Consider the following 18,425-nt stretch of genomic DNA (forward strand, 5'->3'; position numbering starts at 1 on the left):
GAGGCTCCTGAGATCTTGCTAGAGATGGAAGTCACTGGAGCGCTTGTCTCGCACGTCAGATTGGCCGAGCGGTCTAAGGCGCCAGATTTAAGCTCTGGTTCCCGTAAGGGAGCGTGGGTTCGAACCCCACATCTGACAATGCATTTTAAACATTCTGAAACTAACATACTCCCTTCATCTTATAGAACAAGTACATTACGCACAAACACGCCGTGGAGATTTTACTAGAGACGACAGTGACAGCAGTGCAGGCGTCGCACGTCCGATAGCTCGAGCGGCCGAAAACAAATAGCGGAACATATTTTTCTCGTGCCGAGTTTTAGCTCTTCTCACGGACGTTTCCGTGGTCGTTGTGTTGTGGCTCAGGGCTATTCCATTTTCCTTCCCTAAAAGGCAACGCGAGAGACTGTCAGGCAAATCCCAAGTGATCTGTACACGGACTAAGACGTCCGCACGTCTGGCAACATTCTCGCCAACTTGTATGCCGTGCCAACGACACGGGTTCATGTCCGATTACCGAAATTAGGCAGCGTTGGCCGTGGTTAGTGCTCGGCTGGGGACGAACTAGGAAGTCCGCGTGTCTTGGTTTCTTCAGTTTTGCCTTTTTCCTTCGTTTTTGGTGCTGCTGTGCGGTAATGGTACGGTCCAGCACGCTGACCCCCCTCTTGCTCTCGGTACGCAAAGGCGCGAACATGCGGCCACAGTCAAATGAAAGGGTCCGTTGTGTGTTTGTTGATGTGGCCTCTCCCAGTCGTTTCTAGCGCCTGTCCTCTGCATATACGCCCATTTGCAAGCGTCAGCTTTCGCGTCAGCCGAGCAAAGTCGAGACAAGTCGACACATGGGGACACACGATGCTGTGAATCGTAATCCGCACTAGCCTACGAGGGGAGAAGGGAAACCATTCGTACCGTTGAAAACACTCTCCTGAGTAAAGGAGACAACTTCCGTGCGATGTCCGGGCTTCGAACCCGGAGCAGCTACTTGGGAAGCAACCATGCTGACCGACACACCACCACCGCCTTCTGCTACGCGCTGCTTGCGCCGTGATGTGTCGCCTTCCCTCCTGGCGCCAGAGGCCGAAGGCGATAGCGCTGCAGGCGCTCAACGCCGAGTGCGACGCGAGCACCACTGAACCCGATTTCCTGGTGCTGCTAGGGCGACATACCGTAACTAGGCGCAGAACTGACTTTCTCTGATAAATTGGCCCTTTAATGCGCATCAGGGCGAACACCAAATTTCTAATATGAAGTACTCACTGACGATCCAAAGGCGTTTCAGTATGCATGCGTCGGTACCACCGGGGCAGAGCCTAAGTATTGTAAAGTGAAGGCCGACAGTTAGAGCCTCACATGAAGTATTTCATTGGCTTCCCACGAGTGCGTAATGCAAAGCGTGGCTGTTGCTAGGAAACGGTCTTATTCGCCGTTCGTTAATATCTAGTTTTCTTTGCATCAATGTGAAAATGTTCCTATTACTAAATACAGTTTTGCTAGTTACAGTTCAAACTGGAAGCGACGGAAGAAAGCGGTCCAATGCGCCACATTGGTTCCCGAAAGCGAGGGTGCGTTTAGTACGCCACATCTGACATTGCGTCTTACATATTATTAAACTCACATAATTCCATTCTACCGAAAAAAGAAAGAGGTTTCGGAGTGAGGCTCCTGAGATCTTGCTAGAGATGGAAGTCACTGGAGCGCTTGTCTCGCACGTCAGATTGGCCGAGCGGTCTAAGGCGCCAGATTTAAGCTCTGGTTCCCGTAAGGGAGCGTGGGTTCGAACCCCACATCTGACAATGCATTTTAAACATTCTGAAACTAACATACTCCCTTCATCTTATAGAACAAGTACATTACGCACAAACACGCCGTGGAGATTTTACTAGAGACGACAGTGACAGCAGTGCAGGCGTCGCACGTCCGATAGCTCGAGCGGCAGAAAACAAATAGCGGAACATATTTTTCTCGTGCCGAGTTTTAGCTCTTCTCACGGACGTTTCCGTGGTCGTTGTGTTGTGGCTCAGGGCTATTCCATTTTCCTTCCCTAAAAGGCAACGCGAGAGACTGTCAGGCAAATCCCAAGTGATCTGTACACGGACTAAGACGTCCGCACGTCTGGCAACATTCTCGCCAACTTGTATGCCGTGCCAACGACACGGGTTCATGTCCGATTACCGAAATTAGGCAGCGTTGGCCGTGGTTAGTGCTCGGCTGGGGACGAACTAGGAAGTCCGCGTGTCTTGGTTTCTTCAGTTTTGCCTTTTTCCTTCGTTTTTGGTGCTGCTGTGCGGTAATGGTACGGTCCAGCACGCTGACCCCCCTCTTGCTCTCGGTACGCAAAGGCGCGAACATGCGGCCACAGTCAAATGAAAGGGTCCGTTGTGTGTTTGTTGATGTGGCCTCTCCCAGTCGTTTCTAGCGCCTGTCCTCTGCATATACGCCCATTTGCAAGCGTCAGCTTTCGCGTCAGCCGAGCAAAGTCGAGACAAGTCGACACATGGGGACACACGATGCTGTGAATCGTAATCCGCACTAGCCTACGAGGGGAGAAGGGAAACCATTCGTACCGTTGAAAACACTCTCCTGAGTAAAGGAGACAACTTCCGTGCGATGTCCGGGCTTCGAACCCGGAGCAGCTACTTGGGAAGCAACCATGCTGACCGACACACCACCACCGCCTTCTGCTACGCGCTGCTTGCGCCGTGATGTGTCGCCTTCCCTCCTGGCGCCAGAGGCCGAAGGCGATAGCGCTGCAGGCGCTCAACGCCGAGTGCGACGCGAGCACCACTGAACCCGATTTCCTGGTGCTGCTAGGGCGACATACCGTAACTAGGCGCAGAACTGACTTTCTCTGATAAATTGGCCCTTTAATGCGCATCAGGGCGAACACCAAATTTCTAATATGAAGTACTCACTGACGATCCAAAGGCGTTTCAGTATGCATGCGTCGGTACCACCGGGGCAGAGCCTAAGTATTGTAAAGTGAAGGCCGACAGTTAGAGCCTCACATGAAGTATTTCATTGGCTTCCCACGAGTGCGTAATGCAAAGCGTGGCTGTTGCTAGGAAACGGTCTTATTCGCCGTTCGTTAATATCTAGTTTTCTTTGCATCAATGTGAAAATGTTCCTATTACTAAATACAGTTTTGCTAGTTACAGTTCAAACTGGAAGCGACGGAAGAAAGCGGTCCAATGCGCCACATTGGTTCCCGAAAGCGAGGGTGCGTTTAGTACGCCACATCTGACATTGCGTCTTACATATTATTAAACTCACATAATTCCATTCTACCGAAAAAAGAAAGAGGTTTCGGAGTGAGGCTCCTGAGATCTTGCTAGAGATGGAAGTCACTGGAGCGCTTGTCTCGCACGTCAGATTGGCCGAGCGGTCTAAGGCGCCAGATTTAAGCTCTGGTTCCCGTAAGGGAGCGTGGGTTCGAACCCCACATCTGACAATGCATTTTAAACATTCTGAAACTAACATACTCCCTTCATCTGATAGAACAAGTACAATACGCACAAACACGCCGTGGAGATTTTACTAGAGACGACAGTGACAGCAGTGCAGGCGTCGCACGTCCGATAGCTCGAGCGGCCGAAAACAAATAGCGGAACATATTTTTCTCGTGCCGAGTTTTAGCTCTTCTCACGGACGTTTCCGTGGTCGTTGTGTTGTGGCTCAGGGCTATTCCATTTTCCTTCCCTAAAAGGCAACGCGAGAGACTGTCAGGCAAATCCCAAGTGATCTGTACACGGACTAAGACGTCCGCACGTCTGGCAACATTCTCGCCAACTTGTATGCCGTGCCAACGACACGGGTTCATGTCCGATTACCGAAATTAGGCAGCGTTGGCCGTGGTTAGTGCTCGGCTGGGGACGAACTAGGAAGTCCGCGTGTCTTGGTTTCTTCAGTTTTGCCTTTTTCCTTCGTTTTTGGTGCTGCTGTGCGGTAATGGTACGGTCCAGCACGCTGACCCCCCTCTTGCTCTCGGTACGCAAAGGCGCGAACATGCGGCCACAGTCAAATGAAAGGGTCCGTTGTGTGTTTGTTGATGTGGCCTCTCCCAGTCGTTTCTAGCGCCTGTCCTCTGCATATACGCCCATTTGCAAGCGTCAGCTTTCGCGTCAGCCGAGCAAAGTCGAGACAAGTCGACACATGGGGACACACGATGCTGTGAATCGTAATCCGCACTAGCCTACGAGGGGAGAAGGGAAACCATTCGTACCGTTGAAAACACTCTCCTGAGTAAAGGAGACAACTTCCGTGCGATGTCCGGGCTTCGAACCCGGAGCAGCTACTTGGGAAGCAACCATGCTGACCGACACACCACCACCGCCTTCTGCTACGCGCTGCTTGCGCCGTGATGTGTCGCCTTCCCTCCTGGCGCCAGAGGCCGAAGGCGATAGCGCTGCAGGCGCTCAACGCCGAGTGCGACGCGAGCACCACTGAACCCGATTTCCTGGTGCTGCTAGGGCGACATACCGTAACTAGGCGCAGAACTGACTTTCTCTGATAAATTGGCCCTTTAATGCGCATCAGGGCGAACACCAAATTTCTAATATGAAGTACTCACTGACGATCCAAAGGCGTTTCAGTATGCATGCGTCGGTACCACCGGGGCAGAGCCTAAGTATTGTAAAGTGAAAGCCGACAGTTAGAGCCTCACATGAAGTATTTCATTGGCTTCCCACGAGTGCGTAATGCAAAGCGTGGCTGTTGCTAGGAAACGGTCTTATTCGCCGTTCGTTAATATCTAGTTTTCTTTGCATCAATGTGAAAATGTTCCTATTACTAAATACAGTTTTGCTAGTTACAGTTCAAACTGGAAGCGACGGAAGAAAGCGGTCCAATGCGCCACATTGGTTCCCGAAAGCGAGGGTGCGTTTAGTACGCCACATCTGACATTGCGTCTTACATATTATTAAACTCACATAATTCCATTCTACCGAAAAAAGAAAGAGGTTTCGGAGTGAGGCTCCTGAGATCTTGCTAGAGATGGAAGTCACTGGAGCGCTTGTCTCGCACGTCAGATTGGCCGAGCGGTCTAAGGCGCCAGATTTAAGCTCTGGTTCCCGTAAGGGAGCGTGGGTTCGAACCCCACATCTGACAATGCATTTTAAACATTCTGAAACTAACATACTCCCTTCATCTGATAGAACAAGTACATTACGCACAAACACGCCGTGGAGATTTTACTAGAGACGACAGTGACAGCAGTGCAGGCGTCGCACGTCCGATAGCTCGAGCGGCCGAAAACAAATAGCGGAACATATTTTTCTCGTGCCGAGTTTTAGCTCTTCTCACGGACGTTTCCGTGGTCGTTGTGTTGTGGCTCAGGGCTATTCCATTTTCCTTCCCTAAAAGGCAACGCGAGAGACTGTCAGGCAAATCCCAAGTGATCTGTACACGGACTAAGACGTCCGCACGTCTGGCAACATTCTCGCCAACTTGTATGCCGTGCCAACGACACGGGTTCATGTCCGATTACCGAAATTAGGCAGCGTTGGCCGTGGTTAGTGCTCGGCTGGGGACGAACTAGGAAGTCCGCGTGTCTTGGTTTCTTCAGTTTTGCCTTTTTCCTTCGTTTTTGGTGCTGCTGTGCGGTAATGGTACGGTCCAGCACGCTGACCCCCCTCTTGCTCTCGGTACGCAAAGGCGCGAACATGCGGCCACAGTCAAATGAAAGGGTCCGTTGTGTGTTTGTTGATGTGGCCTCTCCCAGTCGTTTCTAGCGCCTGTCCTCTGCATATACGCCCATTTGCAAGCGTCAGCTTTCGCGTCAGCCGAGCAAAGTCGAGACAAGTCGACACATGGGGACACACGATGCTGTGAATCGTAATCCGCACTAGCCTACGAGGGGAGAAGGGAAACCATTCGTACCGTTGAAAACACTCTCCTGAGTAAAGGAGACAACTTCCGTGCGATGTCCGGGCTTCGAACCCGGAGCAGCTACTTGGGAAGCAACCATGCTGACCGACACACCACCACCGCCTTCTGCTACGCGCTGCTTGCGCCGTGATGTGTCGCCTTCCCTCCTGGCGCCAGAGGCCGAAGGCGATAGCGCTGCAGGCGCTCAACGCCGAGTGCGACGCGAGCACCACTGAACCCGATTTCCTGGTGCTGCTAGGGCGACATACCGTAACTAGGCGCAGAACTGACTTTCTCTGATAAATTGGCCCTTTAATGCGCATCAGGGCGAACACCAAATTTCTAATATGAAGTACTCACTGACGATCCAAAGGCGTTTCAGTATGCATGCGTCGGTACCACCGGGGCAGAGCCTAAGTATTGTAAAGTGAAGGCCGACAGTTAGAGCCTCACATGAAGTATTTCATTGGCTTCCCACGAGTGCGTAATGCAAAGCGTGGCTGTTGCTAGGAAACGGTCTTATTCGCCGTTCGTTAATATCTAGTTTTCTTTGCATCAATGTGAAAATGTTCCTATTACTAAATACAGTTTTGCTAGTTACAGTTCAAACTGGAAGCGACGGAAGAAAGCGGTCCAATGCGCCACATTGGTTCCCGAAAGCGAGGGTGCGTTTAGTACGCCACATCTGACATTGCGTCTTACATATTATTAAACTCACATAATTCCATTCTACCGAAAAAAGAAAGAGGTTTCGGAGTGAGGCTCCTGAGATCTTGCTAGAGATGGAAGTCACTGGAGCGCTTGTCTCGCACGTCAGATTGGCCGAGCGGTCTAAGGCGCCAGATTTAAGCTCTGGTTCCCGTAAGGGAGCGTGGGTTCGAACCCCACATCTGACAATGCATTTTAAACATTCTGAAACTAACATACTCCCTTCATCTGATAGAACAAGTACATTACGCACAAACACGCCGTGGAGATTTTACTAGAGACGACAGTGACAGCAGTGCAGGCGTCGCACGTCCGATAGCTCGAGCGGCCGAAAACAAATAGCGGAACATATTTTTCTCGTGCCGAGTTTTAGCTCTTCTCACGGACGTTTCCGTGGTCGTTGTGTTGTGGCTCAGGGCTATTCCATTTTCCTTCCCTAAAAGGCAACGCGAGAGACTGTCAGGCAAATCCCAAGTGATCTGTACACGGACTAAGACGTCCGCACGTCTGGCAACATTCTCGCCAACTTGTATGCCGTGCCAACGACACGGGTTCATGTCCGATTACCGAAATTAGGCAGCGTTGGCCGTGGTTAGTGCTCGGCTGGGGACGAACTAGGAAGTCCGCGTGTCTTGGTTTCTTCAGTTTTGCCTTTTTCCTTCGTTTTTGGTGCTGCTGTGCGGTAATGGTACGGTCCAGCACGCTGACCCCCCTCTTGCTCTCGGTACGCAAAGGCGCGAACATGCGGCCACAGTCAAATGAAAGGGTCCGTTGTGTGTTTGTTGATGTGGCCTCTCCCAGTCGTTTCTAGCGCCTGTCCTCTGCATATACGCCCATTTGCAAGCGTCAGCTTTCGCGTCAGCCGAGCAAAGTCGAGACAAGTCGACACATGGGGACACACGATGCTGTGAATCGTAATCCGCACTAGCCTACGAGGGGAGAAGGGAAACCATTCGTACCGTTGAAAACACTCTCCTGAGTAAAGGAGACAACTTCCGTGCGATGTCCGGGCTTCGAACCCGGAGCAGCTACTTGGGAAGCAACCATGCTGACCGACACACCACCACCGCCTTCTGCTACGCGCTGCTTGCGCCGTGATGTGTCGCCTTCCCTCCTGGCGCCAGAGGCCGAAGGCGATAGCGCTGCAGGCGCTCAACGCCGAGTGCGACGCGAGCACCACTGAACCCGATTTCCTGGTGCTGCTAGGGCGACATACCGTAACTAGGCGCAGAACTGACTTTCTCTGATAAATTGGCCCTTTAATGCGCATCAGGGCGAACACCAAATTTCTAATATGAAGTACTCACTGACGATCCAAAGGCGTTTCAGTATGCATGCGTCGGTACCACCGGGGCAGAGCCTAAGTATTGTAAAGTGAAGGCCGACAGTTAGAGCCTCACATGAAGTATTTCATTGGCTTCCCACGAGTGCGTAATGCAAAGCGTGGCTGTTGCTAGGAAACGGTCTTATTCGCCGTTCGTTAATATCTAGTTTTCTTTGCATCAATGTGAAAATGTTCCTATTACTAAATACAGTTTTGCTAGTTACAGTTCAAACTGGAAGCGACGGAAGAAAGCGGTCCAATGCGCCACATTGGTTCCCGAAAGCGAGGGTGCGTTTAGTACGCCACATCTGACATTGCGTCTTACATATTATTAAACTCACATAATTCCATTCTACCGAAAAAAGAAAGAGGTTTCGGAGTGAGGCTCCTGAGATCTTGCTAGAGATGGAAGTCACTGGAGCGCTTGTCTCGCACGTCAGATTGGCCGAGCGGTCTAAGGCGCCAGATTTAAGCTCTGGTTCCCGTAAGGGAGCGTGGGTTCGAACCCCACATCTGACAATGCATTTTAAACATTCTGAAACTAACATACTCCCTTCATCTGATAGAACAAGTACATTACGCACAAACACGCCGTGGAGATTTTACTAGAGACGACAGTGACAGCAGTGCAGGCGTCGCACGTCCGATAGCTCGAGCGGCCGAAAACAAATAGCGGAACATATTTTTCTCGTGCCGAGTTTTAGCTCTTCTCACGGACGTTTCCGTGGTCGTTGTGTTGTGGCTCAGGGCTATTCCATTTTCCTTCCCTAAAAGGCAACGCGAGAGACTGTCAGGCAAATCCCAAGTGATCTGTACACGGACTAAGACGTCCGCACGTCTGGCAACATTCTCGCCAACTTGTATGCCGTGCCAACGACACGGGTTCATGTCCGATTACCGAAATTAGGCAGCGTTGGCCGTGGTTAGTGCTCGGCTGGGGACGAACTAGGAAGTCCGCGTGTCTTGGTTTCTTCAGTTTTGCCTTTTTCCTTCGTTTTTGGTGCTGCTGTGCGGTAATGGTACGGTCCAGCACGCTGACCCCCCTCTTGCTCTCGGTACGCAAAGGCGCGAACATGCGGCCACAGTCAAATGAAAGGGTCCGTTGTGTGTTTGTTGATGTGGCCTCTCCCAGTCGTTTCTAGCGCCTGTCCTCTGCATATACGCCCATTTGCAAGCGTCAGCTTTCGCGTCAGCCGAGCAAAGTCGAGACAAGTCGACACATGGGGACACACGATGCTGTGAATCGTAATCCGCACTAGCCTACGAGGGGAGAAGGGAAACCATTCGTACCGTTGAAAACACTCTCCTGAGTAAAGGAGACAACTTCCGTGCGATGTCCGGGCTTCGAACCCGGAGCAGCTACTTGGGAAGCAACCATGCTGACCGACACACCACCACCGCCTTCTGCTACGCGCTGCTTGCGCCGTGATGTGTCGCCTTCCCTCCTGGCGCCAGAGGCCGAAGGCGATAGCGCTGCAGGCGCTCAACGCCGAGTGCGACGCGAGCACCACTGAACCCGATTTCCTGGTGCTGCTAGGGCGACATACCGTAACTAGGCGCAGAACTGACTTTCTCTGATAAATTGGCCCTTTAATGCGCATCAGGGCGAACACCAAATTTCTAATATGAAGTACTCACTGACGATCCAAAGGCGTTTCAGTATGCATGCGTCGGTACCACCGGGGCAGAGCCTAAGTATTGTAAAGTGAAGGCCGACAGTTAGAGCCTCACATGAAGTATTTCATTGGCTTCCCACGAGTGCGTAATGCAAAGCGTGGCTGTTGCTAGGAAACGGTCTTATTCGCCGTTCGTTAATATCTAGTTTTCTTTGCATCAATGTGAAAATGTTCCTATTACTAAATACAGTTTTGCTAGTTACAGTTCAAACTGGAAGCGACGGAAGAAAGCGGTCCAATGCGCCACATTGGTTCCCGAAAGCGAGGGTGCGTTTAGTACGCCACATCTGACATTGCGTCTTACATATTATTAAACTCACATAATTCCATTCTACCGAAAAAAGAAAGAGGTTTCGGAGTGAGGCTCCTGAGATCTTGCTAGAGATGGAAGTCACTGGAGCGCTTGTCTCGCACGTCAGATTGGCCGAGCGGTCTAAGGCGCCAGATTTAAGCTCTGGTTCCCGTAAGGGAGCGTGGGTTCGAACCCCACATCTGACAATGCATTTTAAACATTCTGAAACTAACATACTCCCTTCATCTTATAGAACAAGTACATTACGCACAAACACGCCGTGGAGATTTTACTAGAGACGACAGTGACAGCAGTGCAGGCGTCGCACGTCCGATAGCTCGAGCGGCCGAAAACAAATAGCGGAACATATTTTTCTCGTGCCGAGTTTTAGCTCTTCTCACGGACGTTTCCGTGGTCGTTGTGTTGTGGCTCAGGGCTATTCCATTTTCCTTCCCTAAAAGGCAACGCGAGAGACTGTCAGGCAAATCCCAAGTGATCTGTACACGGACTAAGACGTCCGCACGTCTGGCAACATTCTCGCCAACTTGTATGCCGTGCCAACGACACGGGTTCATGTCCGATTACCGAAATTAGGCAGCGTTGGCCGTGGTTAGTGCTCGGCTGGGGACGAACTAGGAAGTCCGCGTGTCTTGGTTTCTTCAGTTTTGCCTTTTTCCTTCGTTTTTGGTGCTGCTGTGCGGTAATGGTACGGTCCAGCACGCTGACCCCCCTCTTGCTCTCGGTACGCAAAGGCGCGAACATGCGGCCACAGTCAAATGAAAGGGTCCGTTGTGTGTTTGTTGATGTGGCCTCTCCCAGTCGTTTCTAGCGCCTGTCCTCTGCATATACGCCCATTTGCAAGCGTCAGCTTTCGCGTCAGCCGAGCAAAGTCGAGACAAGTCGACACATGGGGACACACGATGCTGTGAATCGTAATCCGCACTAGCCTACGAGGGGAGAAGGGAAACCATTCGTACCGTTGAAAACACTCTCCTGAGTAAAGGAGACAACTTCCGTGCGATGTCCGGGCTTCGAACCCGGAGCAGCTACTTGGGAAGCAACCATGCTGACCGACACACCACCACCGCCTTCTGCTACGCGCTGCTTGCGCCGTGATGTGTCGCCTTCCCTCCTGGCGCCAGAGGCCGAAGGCGATAGCGCTGCAGGCGCTCAACGCCGAGTGCGACGCGAGCACCACTGAACCCGATTTCCTGGTGCTGCTAGGGCGACATACCGTAACTAGGCGCAGAACTGACTTTCTCTGATAAATTGGCCCTTTAATGCGCATCAGGGCGAACACCAAATTTCTAATATGAAGTACTCACTGACGATCCAAAGGCGTTTCAGTATGCATGCGTCGGTACCACCGGGGCAGAGCCTAAGTATTGTAAAGTGAAGGCCGACAGTTAGAGCCTCACATGAAGTATTTCATTGGCTTCCCACGAGTGCGTAATGCAAAGCGTGGCTGTTGCTAGGAAACGGTCTTATTCGCCGTTCGTTAATATCTAGTTTTCTTTGCATCAATGTGAAAATGTTCCTATTACTAAATACAGTTTTGCTAGTTACAGTTCAAACTGGAAGCGACGGAAGAAAGCGGTCCAATGCGCCACATTGGTTCCCGAAAGCGAGGGTGCGTTTAGTACGCCACATCTGACATTGCGTCTTACATATTATTAAACTCACATAATTCCATTCTACCGAAAAAAGAAAGAGGTTTCGGAGTGAGGCTCCTGAGATCTTGCTAGAGATGGAAGTCACTGGAGCGCTTGTCTCGCACGTCAGATTGGCCGAGCGGTCTAAGGCGCCAGATTTAAGCTCTGGTTCCCGTAAGGGAGCGTGGGTTCGAACCCCACATCTGACAATGCATTTTAAACATTCTGAAACTAACATACTCCCTTCATCTTATAGAACAAGTACATTACGCACAAACACGCCGTGGAGATTTTACTAGAGACGACAGTGACAGCAGTGCAGGCGTCGCACGTCCGATAGCTCGAGCGGCCGAAAACAAATAGCGGAACATATTTTTCTCGTGCCGAGTTTTAGCTCTTCTCACGGACGTTTCCGTGGTCGTTGTGTTGTGGCTCAGGGCTATTCCATTTTCCTTCCCTAAAAGGCAACGCGAGAGACTGTCAGGCAAATCCCAAGTGATCTGTACACGGACTAAGACGTCCGCACGTCTGGCAACATTCTCGCCAACTTGTATGCCGTGCCAACGACACGGGTTCATGTCCGATTACCGAAATTAGGCAGCGTTGGCCGTGGTTAGTGCTCGGCTGGGGACGAACTAGGAAGTCCGCGTGTCTTGGTTTCTTCAGTTTTGCCTTTTTCCTTCGTTTTTGGTGCTGCTGTGCGGTAATGGTACGGTCCAGCACGCTGACCCCCCTCTTGCTCTCGGTACGCAAAGGCGCGAACATGCGGCCACAGTCAAATGAAAGGGTCCGTTGTGTGTTTGTTGATGTGGCCTCTCCCAGTCGTTTCTAGCGCCTGTCCTCTGCATATACGCCCATTTGCAAGCGTCAGCTTTCGCGTCAGCCGAGCAAAGTCGAGACAAGTCGACACATGGGGACACACGATGCTGTGAATCGTAATCCGCACTAGCCTACGAGGGGAGAAGGGAAACCATTCGTACCGTTGAAAACACTCTCCTGAGTAAAGGAGACAACTTCCGTGCGATGTCCGGGCTTCGAACCCGGAGCAGCTACTTGGGAAGCAACCATGCTGACCGACACACCACCACCGCCTTCTGCTACGCGCTGCTTGCGCCGTGATGTGTCGCCTTCCCTCCTGGCGCCAGAGGCCGAAGGCGATAGCGCTGCAGGCGCTCAACGCCGAGTGCGACGCGAGTACCACTGAACCCGATTTCCTGGTGCTGCTAGAGCGACATACTGTCACTAGGCGCAGAACTGACTTTCCCTGATAAATTGGCCCTTTAATGCGCATCAGGGCGAACACGAAATTTCTAATATGAAGTACTCACTGACGATCCAAAGACGTTTCAGTATGTATGCGTCGGTACCAACGGGGCAGAGCCTAAGTATTGTAAAGTGAAAGCCGACAGTTAGAGCCTCACATGAAGTATTTCATTGGCTTCCCACGAGTGCGTAATGCAAAGCGTGGCTGTTGCTAGGAAACGGTCTTATTCGCCGTTCGTTAATATCTAGTTTTCTTTGCATCAATGTGAAAATGTTCCTATTACTAAATACAGTTTTGCTAGTTACAGTTCAAACTGGAAGCGACGGAAGAAAGCGGTCCAATGCGCCACATTGGTTCCCGAAAGCGAGGGTGCGTTTAGTACGCCACATCTGACATTGCGTCTTACATATTATTAAACTCACATAATTCCATTCTACCGAAAAAAGAAAGAGGTTTCGGAGTGAGGCTCCTGAGATCTTGCTAGAGATGGAAGTCACTGGAGCGCTTGTCTCGCACGTCAGATTGGCCGAGCGGTCTAAGGCGCCAGATTTAAGCTCTGGTTCCCGTAAGGGAGCGTGGGTTCGAACCCCACATCTGACAATGCATTTTAAACATTCTGAAACTAACATACTCCCTTCATCTTATAGAACAAGTACATTACGCACAAACACGCCGTGGAGATTTTACTAGAGACGACAGTGACAGCAGTGCAGGCGTCGCACGTCCGATAGCTCGAGCGGCCGAAAACAAATAGCGGAACATATTTTTCTCGTGCCGAGTTTTAGCTCTTCTCACGGACGTTTCCGTGGTCGTTGTGTTGTGGCTCAGGGCTATTCCATTTTCCTTCCCTAAAAGGCAACGCGAGAGACTGTCAGGCAAATCCCAAGTGATCTGTACACGGACTAAGACGTCCGCACGTCTGGCAACATTCTCGCCAACTTGTATGCCGTGCCAACGACACGGGTTCATGTCCGATTACCGAAATTAGGCAGCGTTGGCCGTGGTTAGTGCTCGGCTGGGGACGAACTAGGAAGTCCGCGTGTCTTGGTTTCTTCAGTTTTGCCTTTTTCCTTCGTTTTTGGTGCTGCTGTGCGGTAATGGTACGGTCCAGCACGCTGACCCCCCTCTTGCTCTCGGTACGCAAAGGCGCGAACATGCGGCCACAGTCAAATGAAAGGGTCCGTTGTGTGTTTGTTGATGTGGCCTCTCCCAGTCGTTTCTAGCGCCTGTCCTCTGCATATACGCCCATTTGCAAGCGTCAGCTTTCGCGTCAGCCGAGCAAAGTCGAGACAAGTCGACACATGGGGACACACGATGCTGTGAATCGTAATCCGCACTAGCCTACGAGGGGAGAAGGGAAACCATTCGTACCGTTGAAAACACTCTCCTGAGTAAAGGAGACAACTTCCGTGCGATGTCCGGGCTTCGAACCCGGAGCAGCTACTTGGGAAGCAACCATGCTGACCGACACACCACCACCGCCTTCTGCTACGCGCTGCTTGCGCCGTGATGTGTCGCCTTCCCTCCTGGCGCCAGAGGCCGAAGGCGATAGCGCTGCAGGCGCTCAACGCCGAGTGCGACGCGAGCACCACTGAACCCGATTTCCTGGTGCTGCTAGGGCGACATACCGTAACTAGGCGCAGAACTGACTTTCTCTGATAAATTGGCCCTTTAATGCGCATCAGGGCGAACACCAAATTTCTAATATGAAGTACTCACTGACGATCCAAAGGCGTTTCAGTATGCATGCGTCGGTACCACCGGGGCAGAGCCTAAGTATTGTAAAGTGAAGGCCGACAGTTAGAGCCTCACATGAAGTATTTCATTGGCTTCCCACGAGTGCGTAATGCAAAGCGTGGCTGTTGCTAGGAAACGGTCTTATTCGCCGTTCGTTAATATCTAGTTTTCTTTGCATCAATGTGAAAATGTTCCTATTACTAAATACAGTTTTGCTAGTTACAGTTCAAACTGGAAGCGACGGAAGAAAGCGGTCCAATGCGCCACATTGGTTCCCGAAAGCGAGGGTGCGTTTAGTACGCCACATCTGACATTGCGTCTTACATATTATTAAACTCACATAATTCCATTCTACCGAAAAAAGAAAGAGGTTTCGGAGTGAGGCTCCTGAGATCTTGCTAGAGATGGAAGTCACTGGAGCGCTTGTCTCGCACGTCAGATTGGCCGAGCGGTCTAAGGCGCCAGATTTAAGCTCTGGTTCCCGTAAGGGAGCGTGGGTTCGAACCCCACATCTGACAATGCATTTTAAACATTCTGAAACTAACATACTCCCTTCATCTTATAGAACAAGTACATTACGCACAAACACGCCGTGGAGATTTTACTAGAGACGACAGTGACAGCAGTGCAGGCGTCGCACGTCCGATAGCTCGAGCGGCCGAAAACAAATAGCGGAACATATTTTTCTCGTGCCGAGTTTTAGCTCTTCTCACGGACGTTTCCGTGGTCGTTGTGTTGTGGCTCAGGGCTATTCCATTTTCCTTCCCTAAAAGGCAACGCGAGAGACTGTCAGGCAAATCCCAAGTGATCTGTACACGGACTAAGACGTCCGCACGTCTGGCAACATTCTCGCCAACTTGTATGCCGTGCCAACGACACGGGTTCATGTCCGATTACCGAAATTAGGCAGCGTTGGCCGTGGTTAGTGCTCGGCTGGGGACGAACTAGGAAGTCCGCGTGTCTTGGTTTCTTCAGTTTTGCCTTTTTCCTTCGTTTTTGGTGCTGCTGTGCGGTAATGGTACGGTCCAGCACGCTGACCCCCCTCTTGCTCTCGGTACGCAAAGGCGCGAACATGCGGCCACAGTCAAATGAAAGGGTCCGTTGTGTGTTTGTTGATGTGGCCTCTCCCAGTCGTTTCTAGCGCCTGTCCTCTGCATATACGCCCATTTGCAAGCGTCAGCTTTCGCGTCAGCCGAGCAAAGTCGAGACAAGTCGACACATGGGGACACACGATGCTGTGAATCGTAATCCGCACTAGCCTACGAGGGGAGAAGGGAAACCATTCGTACCGTTGAAAACACTCTCCTGAGTAAAGGAGACAACTTCCGTGCGATGTCCGGGCTTCGAACCCGGAGCAGCTACTTGGGAAGCAACCATGCTGACCGACACACCACCACCGCCTTCTGCTACGCGCTGCTTGCGCCGTGATGTGTCGCCTTCCCTCCTGGCGCCAGAGGCCGAAGGCGATAGCGCTGCAGGCGCTCAACGCCGAGTGCGACGCGAGCACCACTGAACCCGATTTCCTGGTGCTGCTAGGGCGACATACCGTAACTAGGCGCAGAACTGACTTTCTCTGATAAATTGGCCCTTTAATGCGCATCAGGGCGAACACCAAATTTCTAATATGAAGTACTCACTGACGATCCAAAGGCGTTTCAGTATGCATGCGTCGGTACCACCGGGGCAGAGCCTAAGTATTGTAAAGTGAAGGCCGACAGTTAGAGCCTCACATGAAGTATTTCATTGGCTTCCCACGAGTGCGTAATGCAAAGCGTGGCTGTTGCTAGGAAACGGTCTTATTCGCCGTTCGTTAATATCTAGTTTTCTTTGCATCAATGTGAAAATGTTCCTATTACTAAATACAGTTTTGCTAGTTACAGTTCAAACTGGAAGCGACGGAAGAAAGCGGTCCAATGCGCCACATTGGTTCCCGAAAGCGAGGGTGCGTTTAGTACGCCACATCTGACATTGCGTCTTACATATTATTAAACTCACATAATTCCATTCTACCGAAAAAAGAAAGAGGTTTCGGAGTGAGGCTCCTGAGATCTTGCTAGAGATGGAAGTCACTGGAGCGCTTGTCTCGCACGTCAGATTGGCCGAGCGGTCTAAGGCGCCAGATTTAAGCTCTGGTTCCCGTAAGGGAGCGTGGGTTCGAACCCCACATCTGACAATGCATTTTAAACATTCTGAAACTAACATACTCCCTTCATCTTATAGAACAAGTACATTACGCACAAACACGCCGTGGAGATTTTACTAGAGACGACAGTGACAGCAGTGCAGGCGTCGCACGTCCGATAGCTCGAGCGGCCGAAAACAAATAGCGGAACATATTTTTCTCGTGCCGAGTTTTAGCTCTTCTCACGGACGTTTCCGTGGTCGTTGTGTTGTGGCTCAGGGCTATTCCATTTTCCTTCCCTAAAAGGCAACGCGAGAGACTGTCAGGCAAATCCCAAGTGATCTGTACACGGACTAAGACGTCCGCACGTCTGGCAACATTCTCGCCAACTTGTATGCCGTGCCAACGACACGGGTTCATGTCCGATTACCGAAATTAGGCAGCGTTGGCCGTGGTTAGTGCTCGGCTGGGGACGAACTAGGAAGTCCGCGTGTCTTGGTTTCTTCAGTTTTGCCTTTTTCCTTCGTTTTTGGTGCTGCTGTGCGGTAATGGTACGGTCCAGCACGCTGACCCCCCTCTTGCTCTCGGTACGCAAAGGCGCGAACACGCGGCCACAGTCAAATGAAAGGGTCCGTTGTGTGTTTGTTGATGTGGCCTCTCCCAGTCGTTTCTAGCGCCTGTCCTCTACATATACGCCCATTTGCAAGCGTCAGCTTTCGCGTCAGCCGAGCTAAGTCGAGACAAGTCGACACATGGGGACACACGATGCTGTGAATCGTAATCCGCACTAGCCTACGAGGGGAGAAGGGAAACCATTCGTACCGTTGAAAACACTCTCCTGAGTAAAGGAGACAACTTCCGTGCGATGTCCGGGCTTCGAACCCGGAGCAGCTACTTGGGAAGCAACCATGCTGACCGACACACCACCACCGCCTTCTGCTACGCGCTGCTTGCGCCGTGATGTGTCGCCTTCCCTCCTGGCGCCAGAGGCCGAAGGCGATAGCGCTGCAGGCGCTCAACGCCGAGTGCGACGCGAGCACCACTGAACCCGATTTCCTGGTGCTGCTAGGGCGACATACCGTAACTAGGCGCAGAACTGACTTTCTCTGATAAATTGGCCCTTTAATGCGCATCAGGGCGAACACGAAATTTCTAATATGAAGTACTCACTGACGATCCAAAGGCGTTTCAGTATGCATGCGTCGGTACCACCGGGGCAGAGCCTAAGTATTGTAAAGTGAAGGCCGACAGTTAGAGCCTCACATGAAGTATTTCATTGGCTTCCCACGAGTGCGTAATGCAAAGCGTGGCTGTTGCTAGGAAACGGTCTTATTCGCCGTTCGTTAATATCTAGTTTTCTTTGCATCAATGTGAAAATGTTCCTATTACTAAATACAGTTTTGCTAGTTACAGTTCAAACTGGAAGCGACGGAAGAAAGCGGTCCAATGCGCCACATTGGTTCCCGAAAGCGAGGGTGCGTTTAGTACGCCACATCTGACATTGCGTCTTACATATTATTAAACTCACATAATTCCATTCTACCGAAAAAAGAAAGAGGTTTCGGAGTGAGGCTCCTGAGATCTTGCTAGAGATGGAAGTCACTGGAGCGCTTGTCTCGCACGTCAGATTGGCCGAGCGGTCTAAGGCGCCAGATTTAAGCTCTGGTTCCCGTAAGGGAGCGTGGGTTCGAACCCCACATCTGACAATGCATTTTAAACATTCTGAAACTAACATACTCCCTTCATCTTATAGAACAAGTACATTACGCACAAACACGCCGTGGAGAT

General features: G+C 51.3%; 12 non-coding genes across 12 annotated transcripts; all 12 read left to right on the plus strand.

Annotated features, from left to right (window-relative positions):
* Window positions 1-54: 54 nt before the first annotated feature.
* On the plus strand, window positions 55-138 carry Trnal-uaa. The gene has a single exon. It is a non-coding gene; the product is annotated as a tRNA-Leu (tRNA).
* Window positions 139-1,709: 1,571 nt separating this feature from the next.
* On the plus strand, window positions 1,710-1,793 carry Trnal-uaa. Its single transcript has one exon. It is a non-coding gene; the product is annotated as a tRNA-Leu (tRNA).
* Window positions 1,794-3,364: 1,571 nt separating this feature from the next.
* On the plus strand, window positions 3,365-3,448 carry Trnal-uaa. Its single transcript has one exon. It is a non-coding gene; the product is annotated as a tRNA-Leu (tRNA).
* Window positions 3,449-5,019: 1,571 nt separating this feature from the next.
* On the plus strand, window positions 5,020-5,103 carry Trnal-uaa. The gene has a single exon. It is a non-coding gene; the product is annotated as a tRNA-Leu (tRNA).
* A 1,571-nt stretch (window positions 5,104-6,674) lies between these two features.
* Window positions 6,675-6,758, plus strand: Trnal-uaa. The gene has a single exon. It is a non-coding gene; the product is annotated as a tRNA-Leu (tRNA).
* A 1,571-nt stretch (window positions 6,759-8,329) lies between these two features.
* On the plus strand, window positions 8,330-8,413 carry Trnal-uaa. Its single transcript has one exon. It is a non-coding gene; the product is annotated as a tRNA-Leu (tRNA).
* A 1,571-nt stretch (window positions 8,414-9,984) lies between these two features.
* Trnal-uaa lies at window positions 9,985-10,068 on the plus strand. The gene has a single exon. It is a non-coding gene; the product is annotated as a tRNA-Leu (tRNA).
* A 1,571-nt stretch (window positions 10,069-11,639) lies between these two features.
* Window positions 11,640-11,723, plus strand: Trnal-uaa. Its single transcript has one exon. It is a non-coding gene; the product is annotated as a tRNA-Leu (tRNA).
* A 1,571-nt stretch (window positions 11,724-13,294) lies between these two features.
* On the plus strand, window positions 13,295-13,378 carry Trnal-uaa. The gene has a single exon. It is a non-coding gene; the product is annotated as a tRNA-Leu (tRNA).
* Window positions 13,379-14,949: 1,571 nt separating this feature from the next.
* Window positions 14,950-15,033, plus strand: Trnal-uaa. The gene has a single exon. It is a non-coding gene; the product is annotated as a tRNA-Leu (tRNA).
* Window positions 15,034-16,604: 1,571 nt separating this feature from the next.
* On the plus strand, window positions 16,605-16,688 carry Trnal-uaa. The gene has a single exon. It is a non-coding gene; the product is annotated as a tRNA-Leu (tRNA).
* Window positions 16,689-18,259: 1,571 nt separating this feature from the next.
* On the plus strand, window positions 18,260-18,343 carry Trnal-uaa. Its single transcript has one exon. It is a non-coding gene; the product is annotated as a tRNA-Leu (tRNA).
* Window positions 18,344-18,425: the final 82 nt, after the last annotated feature.

Source organism: Schistocerca americana, unplaced genomic scaffold, assembly GCF_021461395.2.
Source record: "Schistocerca americana isolate TAMUIC-IGC-003095 unplaced genomic scaffold, iqSchAmer2.1 HiC_scaffold_469, whole genome shotgun sequence".
NCBI classification, from domain to species: domain Eukaryota; kingdom Metazoa; phylum Arthropoda; class Insecta; order Orthoptera; family Acrididae; genus Schistocerca; species Schistocerca americana.